The sequence below is a fragment of the Capsicum annuum genome, unplaced genomic scaffold, assembly GCF_002878395.1.
Source record: "Capsicum annuum cultivar UCD-10X-F1 unplaced genomic scaffold, UCD10Xv1.1 ctg5309, whole genome shotgun sequence".
NCBI classification, from domain to species: Eukaryota; Viridiplantae; Streptophyta; class Magnoliopsida; order Solanales; family Solanaceae; genus Capsicum; species Capsicum annuum.
In genome coordinates this window covers 639395-649635 of record NW_025861174.1, presented here as the reverse complement: position 1 = coordinate 649635, position 10241 = coordinate 639395, and positions in this window count along the sequence as shown.

Below are 10241 nucleotides of genomic sequence, written 5' to 3'. Positions count from 1 at the left end.
TTTCATCCCCTGAAGTCAATGGATAGAAAGAATCTCAAAAGCTCAAAAGCATGATGTACTAGGACTACTTGCTTCAAGCATGATTTCCTAGATAACCTCTGCTAAGAGAGAATAGTTGTAAGGGATTTTGCCACAAGTATCCCTTTTAACTAGCACCCTCACTTCACTTCAAAATAGCCAAAACTCAACTTCAACCACTAACTGGTCTCCAACTAAACCGAAAAGGATGATGCATACAAATCTAAACCACAACATGCTAATACCATCTTGATACCCGCATAAATCAACAAAGATTGATCCAAGACAAACCAACCTAAGGCATGAGTCCTACAACCGATTCTAAATCCAAATATATACTTTCTTTTCCATTCCACACTTTCAATCTTCTCCAAAATAGGAAGAAAATCACTTGAGTCCGGTCCGCGCAAGCTTATCACAAATAAATCATAGAACTCAGGCTGATATGCTAAAAGTCCATTTGACAAATATGAGAGTAAGCCCATAACGCACTGTCTGGGCACACAAACGGAGATAATCAAGAAATGTAATCTATGTCAATGCTACAACTAGTTCGGATGGAAACCAAGACTAAAATCCAGAAGGTCAAGGCACAATTACCCATCACTAAATGATTTGTACTAGGATATCCCATTAATCGTGAATGAAACCATACTTAATCCAAATTAAGTATATTACCACCACTGAGTATATCATCTAAAATTTTCAAAGAAAATTGATGACTCATGGTTAAAACTAAAAGAACTAGTACCGGGTACATAGGCTACATTTGAAAATTTATCAACTATAATCCAACCGAAGTTAAGAATACTAGGAAACCACGGATTAGTCTCAACTAATCTATTAATAAAATTCAAACTGAGATAAGTCTGAAACAAAGGCTTTCCCTAAGCTCTACTGCTCTAAGCTATGATTCACCACTAAGGCGAAATTGCTCGATCTCAACTACCCAAACCAAACCTGAAGATGGGTAGGCATTTATACCCCAAATCTATAATAACTTCCAAATTCCATCCCGAGGTGTCAAATCCAAATTTGAGCCACCAAATCCAATCCAAGATCAAACACTGACATCGACCATACTGTCTGAATCAGACATATCCATGCCAAATCATGTCGAGCCAAAATCAATACATAGCTGAAGCACAAAATCATAATAAATGATAAATCACCGGCTGAAAACATAGGACATCCAATCTAGTAAGGGTAAGAACTCTAGCAATTCAGAGAAATACAACTTTAGCCGGACTAATCCATCCAATACTCTATATTAGCAAAGAATAGCCATCGAGGAGAAATACTCCACCAGGCCTCATTAGGCTGAACAAACTCTAAACGGGGATTTGAGGAATCTACCAAGAATCACATCATCGAAGAAGAAATATACTAATCTTAAAACCAAGATCAAAGTCAAGACCACCATAGAAAAGTCAATAACTCAAGATAGAGAATTTCCAATTATCTAACTCAAGAAGCGATCATAGGAAAGGCCACCTACTGCTAACTCTCCAACTTCACTTTAGACAAGAACCACATCATGAATATAAAGGAGTATCTAATCTCCATATCTAATAACGGCAAACCGTCACAAGGAAACAAACCCAATAAATCTAAAAGATGAATCCATAATATCTCAACCTCAATAATAATATCACTATTAGGTGATAAAATAGCCACGAGCGAAGAACGGACCCAAAACTGGTCAAGCTCAAAAAATGGACTATATAGAAAGGGATAGCCAATACAAAAACCTTCGCACCCAAGAGGCAAGTCTAAGAATCTCAAACTTAATAACGGGCAATATAACTAAATTAACAACTCTAAAGTCATGCAAAACCATAGAAGGTCAACTAATCTTTGATGCCACAATACATCCCTGAATCAATCTAAGATGACTAACCAAGAGGGAAAACAATCAACCTCGTCATGCTATAGAAAATAAATTATCAAATTGGGTAATATCTACTCAAACCCCCAAATAAGAATTGCAAGGAAATGAAATTCTAACTAGATAACACTAATCTATACAGCTACCTAACGAGGATTAATTACATCAAGCAATAATATCAATGACCTCAAGCAGTGATAGAAACAGTAACAACACTATCAATATCAATATAATAAATAGGTGGTACCAAAATGAATATCAATATCATGTACCACTCAAGGTCCATAATAGCCAATATGCCAAGACAAATATGACTCGAACCCAAAAGCTACACCCATAGGAAAAAAATACCAACACAGATCTACTCCATCCACTACTAAAAGGAATAACCCATGGGGTAGTAACATAATCATGAATTCAATAATAAGGCACATAATAACCAATATCAACTCATCAAGGCATATAATCACCAATGGGTATGAAAACCCCAATACACATAATAAAAGATAAATGCAAGAGATAAAAGCACACCTATCATGGTGAAATCAGTAATCACATTCCTAACGGGCATAAGGAGAATAAATCTGAATGGGACCAAACTCGAACCAACCAACTAAGTCATCAATTGAGGCATTAAGTGCACTATCTCTAACTGAAGATGACACAGCATCATGGGGCTGATATAAATGGGATGGCGTGACTAAAAATTCTATGCAAGGGGCAGTCTTTAGACTAATAACCAATCTCTCTGTAGTAGCAACAAACTCTTGAAGCTCTAATACTGGTGAGCAACATAAACAAAGCCCATATGGCTGACCAACTAACATTAAGAGCAATCTCTACTATAATGGTAATCCTTCTTGCAATTATAGCCTGACTCAGGAACTCTAGGTTGGTAGGGAAAATACATGCTAACTCTACCATATTAACTAACTCATATTTGGGGCACTCTCTGGACCCAAATTTTATCTCGCCATAACCAAAATAAGCTCCTGGATGGAATACCAGTAGCGCTATACTGATGTCATGGCCTCTTGCCGCCACCTCCATAAGTCATAATACATGTTGTTGCCCTCGCCTAATCAAAATCTGAGAGTAGAAAGACCCAACGACTATCATATGCTCCGACGCTAAGTAGAGTGACATGCTAGTCCTTTGGCAAATCCATGCACCAAGTCCTACTCTGAAGGATGTAGCATAAGAATATGCCTGGCCTAATTTAAAAACCCAATATCATACTCAGCATCTAATATAGAACCCTAATAAACACCAATAATTCCAACCTTGTCCTAAGAACCGCTTGATGACTTGAATATCATCCATGGTTATGAGGGATCTATAATAGACTCGGGACCCTCAATATTGAACCTCAAAGGGATGAAGTAGACACGAGCTCAACTGAAGCCTAAGCTAGCCCCAAATCCTTTTGGCTAATACTGAAGGTCTTCAACATCCATCTCTTACTCTCTAGTTTGATATTGCACCAAAACTCTAGAAACACCTATTAATGTCTCATCTCTATCTGTCGATAATATTGTATCATCCTTCGAGGATAGAATAGAGTTAAGAAATATGTTTGACATTTATGGAAAAGCGGACACACGATAAGGTGTCAAGAAGTAAATTTTCTAAAGTGTCCTTGTATCCTTCCAAAGATTGGTTACGAATGTCTCTACAGGACTCTACTAATCACTTAACTCTTGAACTAATACACCGGTGAACCTACTCTCTAATACTAATTTGTCATGACCTAATTTCTCATGTCATAATGGTGCCTACTATAGCCCACCAGTAGGCAAGCCAAACTTGTAGTCTGAAATGACTAGTAATAGTCTACCAAATAAAATAAGGAAAGAATGCAGAATAAATATAACAAGTGATCAAATACATCCCAAAACTTAGTGGTATCAATACAAGAGCTTCTAATATAATAAGAGTACAAAAGTGGAATTGATGAAATAAATTATACTAATATAACTATCTTTGAATACAATATAAAGGCTAGTCTAATGCATAAGAGAAAGAAAGTAATACTCCAAACTCTAGGAACTCACTCTAAGTCTCCAAACTATGGTTGCTACGCATTAAGCTCACATTAATGAAAATAACCCGTACTATAATCTATAGGATGCATATGTGTAATATGAGTACCAAATAAATGATACTGAGTAGGCAACTACTAACTGAGCTCCAAGATAAAGCAGATATATATAACATATAAACAGAATGAAAACTACGTCCAAGTGTTCAGCAACCATATTACATAGCCAATGAGATAGTAAGGATAACCTATCCTATTTATGTCCAAGAGACTAACATAATAAGGCAGCAAAAGTATCTAGGACGAACTATCTATTTCAACTATACTCAGAAATCTCAACACCATAACTTATATCCCTGGCCAATATACGAATAAAGGATAAAAGAAGATTATATATCAATATACAAGCCTAACGAATGAATATACAATATGCAGAAGTGAAGAAAATGATATACAGATATACCATAGCTATATGTAGATATATATATACATATATACATATATATATATGGTTATAAGGTCAACTTAAAGCATATCCTAGGTTATCATATCTTCACTTTAAGGCCTCATTATAACCCTATCGGGGTTTAGTATTATCATACTCAACGTTTCTAATCCATTTTTCTCATTATGAATTAATCATGCATAATAATGAAATAATAAAATAGAAGAGGCTAGAATCATACTTCGAATTTTTATACTGAAGCATTGACCAATCTATCATACCTAGACATAACAATAATCATAATAATGATAATAATAATATCAATAACAATACGAGTAACTGGCTATTCTAGACAACCAAATACCTAGCCGAGCTTATTTGTGCCTCCATTGCCCTAGGCTCGAATGGTCCAATTAGCATACAACAACACAAGGCATAGTCATCACACATATGTATGCAACCATCCTATACCAACTAACAGACATAAGCGCTTACTGGTGATAGGCGATACGCATACAAGAATAAATGGAAGGTATACTATTAATTTCATAATCTCATCACCATAACCATCTCTATCATAATCAATCTCCAACATTGTTAGGTATGTGTAGGGCTAGCCAGACTCGAACTGGTAGATGTACATATAGGCACATCATTATAATTATCTTTCGGCTGATATTATCATCAGAATATCCTCTGACCTTGCTGGGTATCATCATATCATCATAACATTCTTTAGACTTTTTAGGTATTATTATAACATCATAATATCCTATTCAATGATAATAATAGAGAGAAAACACCCATGAGGGCTAAAGTAAAGTGCAACCCCCACAAGGGATAAAGTAAAGAACAAGCCCCACTAGGGCTAAAGTAAATAATAATGAAAAGAGAAGCAAGGTAGATTATATTTCCATAATTCATCCCTCATCATCAATATTATATATATATATATATATATATATATATTTATATATAATAGGTCCACGGGCTCAAGCCATGACAAAAGAGTGTAAATTTGAAAGTTTATTACTTAGAGTGAACTTCGGAACTAAATCTCTATAAAAGTGTAGAAAGGATCAGAATATCTCAAGATTGGAGTAAATAGTAGTGTTAAATCATAGACCAAAATATATCTCGATCAAATCTTTAAATCATCATTAATAACCTCTTTTATACATATAATTTATTCATTAAGTTAGGTAATTAATATTGTGAAGAAACCCATTTTAAGGTAGAAAGTAGGCTTTAGTCCTTAGTTGGTAACAACAATAATAAGATTATAATCTAATTGTAATCGTATCAATCATCGATGCAAAAATCATGAATGTATCGAATCTATGCATGGAATCACATTAGCTAAATCAATGAAATCATAAGCATCACACCGCATCTTCCTCTGTCCCATACCGAAGAGATATGTATATAAATATATACATATTTTCATAAACTACAACTGTATCCTTTACAAGGATAAACATCTCCTGGATATCGAGCCAATATCATAATATTGCCTTTTGCCAAATAATCTATTCAGAATAATCATACATTATAGTCACTTCCTTAGGCCCACATACGTATCCGAATGTCATATCAATAATCATGTACATAAAAATCATCTCATAACTATAGGCCATAGAGTATTCATGAGGAATAACTTCTCTATAAGCTATGAAGCATATCTATAATCAACTCATATACAAGAGGCATCTCACTTCTAGGAGGCATAATGCATCAATAAGCATAACTCATAACTACGAGACAAATCATATCTATGAGGTATCTTATACCTATAGGTCATATATCCTGCCCATGAGGAATATCATATTTATAGGCCTAAAATGATGCCTAAGTGGAAATAGCATCTCTAATGGCCCAATATCATATCTAAGAGGAAATATCGTTTATAATGGCCCAATATAAAGTCAAAGAGGAAATAGCATCTCTAATGTCCTAATATTATTTTTATAGGTAGTATCATGGCCATAGGTCATTAGTCATTATCCAGGGAAAAATACCATCACTATTCATCAAACCACAAACTAACCTTACATTAAGGTTTACTAGTCTCAACTATGTATAAAATCTGTAATTAAGTCCACAAGGCTAACACAAGTCTTGGCCTAAAGTGGTCCAGACGATCCCACTTCTAATCCTAAATTTCCATATTTAGGCAATCTATGCCCATATCTAGGCGAAGGTGTCAAGTTGAACTTCTATATGTAAAGTAAGCCATAACCAAACCTAAGATACGAACTTTGACTAGAAATATGGAAATTTAAGTCAATTCTACCCGTATTACGGTTTCAAGATCGCTAGGATAGCCCAACTAAGGTCAAATATACTAACCATAATTCCAATGCCAAAAATACATCCCAAACCTCACATCATATCCATGCCACAAATTTGATCAATCTAGGTAGAAGGCAATAGGATTCTAAAAGGGTCTTAAACGTACCACCTTATGGGTCCAAAACCCTCATCTAATCCACAAAAATCAATAATCAAGACTATGTTATTCTACTCATAATCAAGCCTAACATTCACATTCATATGTAATATATGACACATATCATCTTCGAAGAAGAGTAGATAGAAGCCTACCTCAAAGTCGAATTGCAAAACCTTACGTTAGTCACCACATATTCATCTTTACTTTAAAATTGCCAAAATGCCATCACAATATGAAAATAGTAACCTACTCATCAATACGAGTCTAATGAGGTCCATATTACACTATTATACTTCAAATACAAAAACGACCCTAAAAAACCCAAGTGGATCCCACTTATGGATATTATGTTTTTGAGGTCAACCCAATGTCCATACAAAATAAAGGAATCATAACCCTCAAGAAATAGGTGAAAACTAAGTGAACTTTTGGCTAAAATCAATCCCTAATTGAATTTGGGTTTTTGGGTCAAAAATTACAAATTCAAGCATGAATTTGACGGATTCTTACCTTGAATTCAAATATATTGGTGATAACAGATGGTAATCAAGCTCCTAAATCACCCACACAACTTAATTGAGGACTTCCCATGTGCATAATGGGTTGATATGGTATAATTGAGCATTTATGTGTTTAAATACATGTTTATAATATTTAAGGTGTATTCAAAACAAGTTTGGAATTAATTTGATCACTTAGAGCTTAGACGAGAAAACTAGTATTATAAGCTTGAGCTATTTGTTATTCTAATGCATCTCGATGAATTCTATTGTGTTTTGAGATATAATTTGTGGTGTTTTATGTTATAAGAGGCCATGTGATATGTTAGGAGTGATTTTAGAGAGAAAAACAAGGTCTAATGATGATGGAAAAGCAATCACAAAGTGAGGAACTCAAAGCCAAATAAAGGGAGTACACCTTGACGAAATTTATTTCTTAGCACAAGGGTCTGCAAACCCTCTAGACTCCGAGATAAGGGCGTGTCATGCCCTAAGACACAAAGAAAATTGTTTATTTATAGTGTGCATCTACGATAAGGGCGTTCCATGATCTTATCACGCCAACACATGGGCGTGACATGCCCTTGATTTCAAAATGGGTCATTGGCTTCCAACTATAAATAGGACACTTGGGACTTGTTGTAAACACCTTAGATGACTTTTAGGGTTGGAAATACACTTGAGGAGGCTGAATTTAGGGTTCTTAATCTTTCTTTTAGTTTACTTTTGATTTTTATTCATGAATTTTAATCTTGTGAATCATTGTAAATCCATAAGTGCTAAACACCCTCATCTAGGGTTGAGGCCAAGAACGTGAATACTTAAGCTTATATTTGAGTTGGTTTATCTTTATTATCATATTTGGTTATTCATATATCCCTTTTATTACTATTCTATGGATTCACAACCCTTAGGATAAACCTATATTTCTGTTATGAGCCCAGAAGGAGGACAATAGAATAGAATGTGGGATATATGGAATAGGATCTTATACAGAGAGGGAATGAAGTTACACTATAAAAAATGGGTTTAATAACAGGTAGGGGGTGTAACGCCCCAAAATCCCACCCCGAGACGTCACACGGTGCTTAAGGCTATATGTAGCCCTAAGCTATCCCTATGAGCCTGTTACTACTTCTAATACTAGATTTAAGATAAATAATCTAAACAATGATACTTTATTGGGTCAATTATAATTTGAAATAATTGGAATAATGTCTAAATAGCCAAAATACTAATAATCTGGAACACAACTTCAACTGATAGTCTAGTCTGACAAAGCCTCTACTACTCAAACAGGAGAGCCATAGGGATAGTCCCCCAACTGGCTCACTATGACCTGAAAGTAAAACTCAAAACATTGTGAAAATGGAAAAGCTGCAAATATAGGTCCTCGAACCATGAGGACTCACCAACTGTGGAATGTAGACAAATGTACTCGGGAATCACGATCACTGCTGAGACTAAGCATCTGAACCTACATTATGAAACAATTTAGTACACAGACGTATATGTGGATCAGCACTTTGGGAATGTACTGAGTATATGGGGGTGTATGCATTTACATAAAACAATATCAATACACTTTAATAAAATCATGCATGTAAATAGGAATGACTCACATGGCTTGAATAAGTCTAAAATATAAAACTTATAAATCATAAATAATGAAACATGTAACACAAATCTTGTGAGTCATTATACTTAACTTTAAAATCTATACTCTCCTCTTATTCTCAGTACTTGAAGGCTAAAGGAAGCTTTAACCAATACTTTCAAACTCATGCTTTCATCATGTGGAGAGTAAAACTTCTTTCAAACTTAGAGCTTATTGAACTTTTAGGAACTTTTAACACTTGTGAACTCTGGAACTCTTTTAGACTCGGGACACTTGGAACTCAGGAATTTCTTCTAACCGACATAAACCATGTGAGCTACATAGAGTCCAACATCTTGCCCACATTAGGGAGAGCTATTTTATCCTTGCCATCAAAGTAGACCCTCATCTTTAGTGATCACTATCTCGGCCTTGGGCCCATAAATCTCGAATCTACGGTGGCACGTAATTCTGGGGCATGAAACTTTGGAATCATACCCAACTCGATGCTAAATACTACTTCCATACTCAACTCAGGATTTTTAGGAAATCCACTTCAAAATAACTCAAGGGTCTATAATGAAGATCAAAATATATTCCTCTTTGCTTTAAATCATAATCAAATGTGGATTCCTATCTTAGCTTAGACAAAAAGGGTCAAATCTTTAACTAAAATCTGAAAATAGCTTAGTTATGGGGTACTTATGGCCCAAACTGTCTTGAACAATAAATCTTAAAAAGGGGCTCTATTGACCTAAATAGTAAATCTCAAGTCAACATCTCAAAATACATGCTTAAGAATGCAATTACTTATAAGGTATCTTAAAATTTGTAAGTCTCATCAATAAGCATAGAAACATGTGCAAAATCATGCTATTTGACTTTTAATTCATGAAAAGTATCAAAACCTTGCAACTAATGATAATGGGTGAAAAGCCCTAACTAAATCTCATAAATTGCAGAAAACTTGTAATTTAAAATAAGCCTTTGGGGACAAGTGTGAAAGGATTACCCTTGTTCAAACGCCACATACCTTAGATTATGAAATTGGATGAACAAGCTTGCTTGAGACTCTTTTTTTTGGAACTCTTGAGGGAGGGTTCTTGAAGCCTTTGACTTGGGAACTTTGAATCTTAACTCAATTTGTAGAAATTATGGTGAGTTCTTAAATTTCTTAGAGAAGGAATTTGGGTTTGTTCTTGAGGAAAAAACCCTAACTTTGAGATGTTTTTGGATGAACTGAAGTCATCTGGTTATTTTGGGTATATTAAGATGTAAAAATGGTGGAAGAAGACAAAAA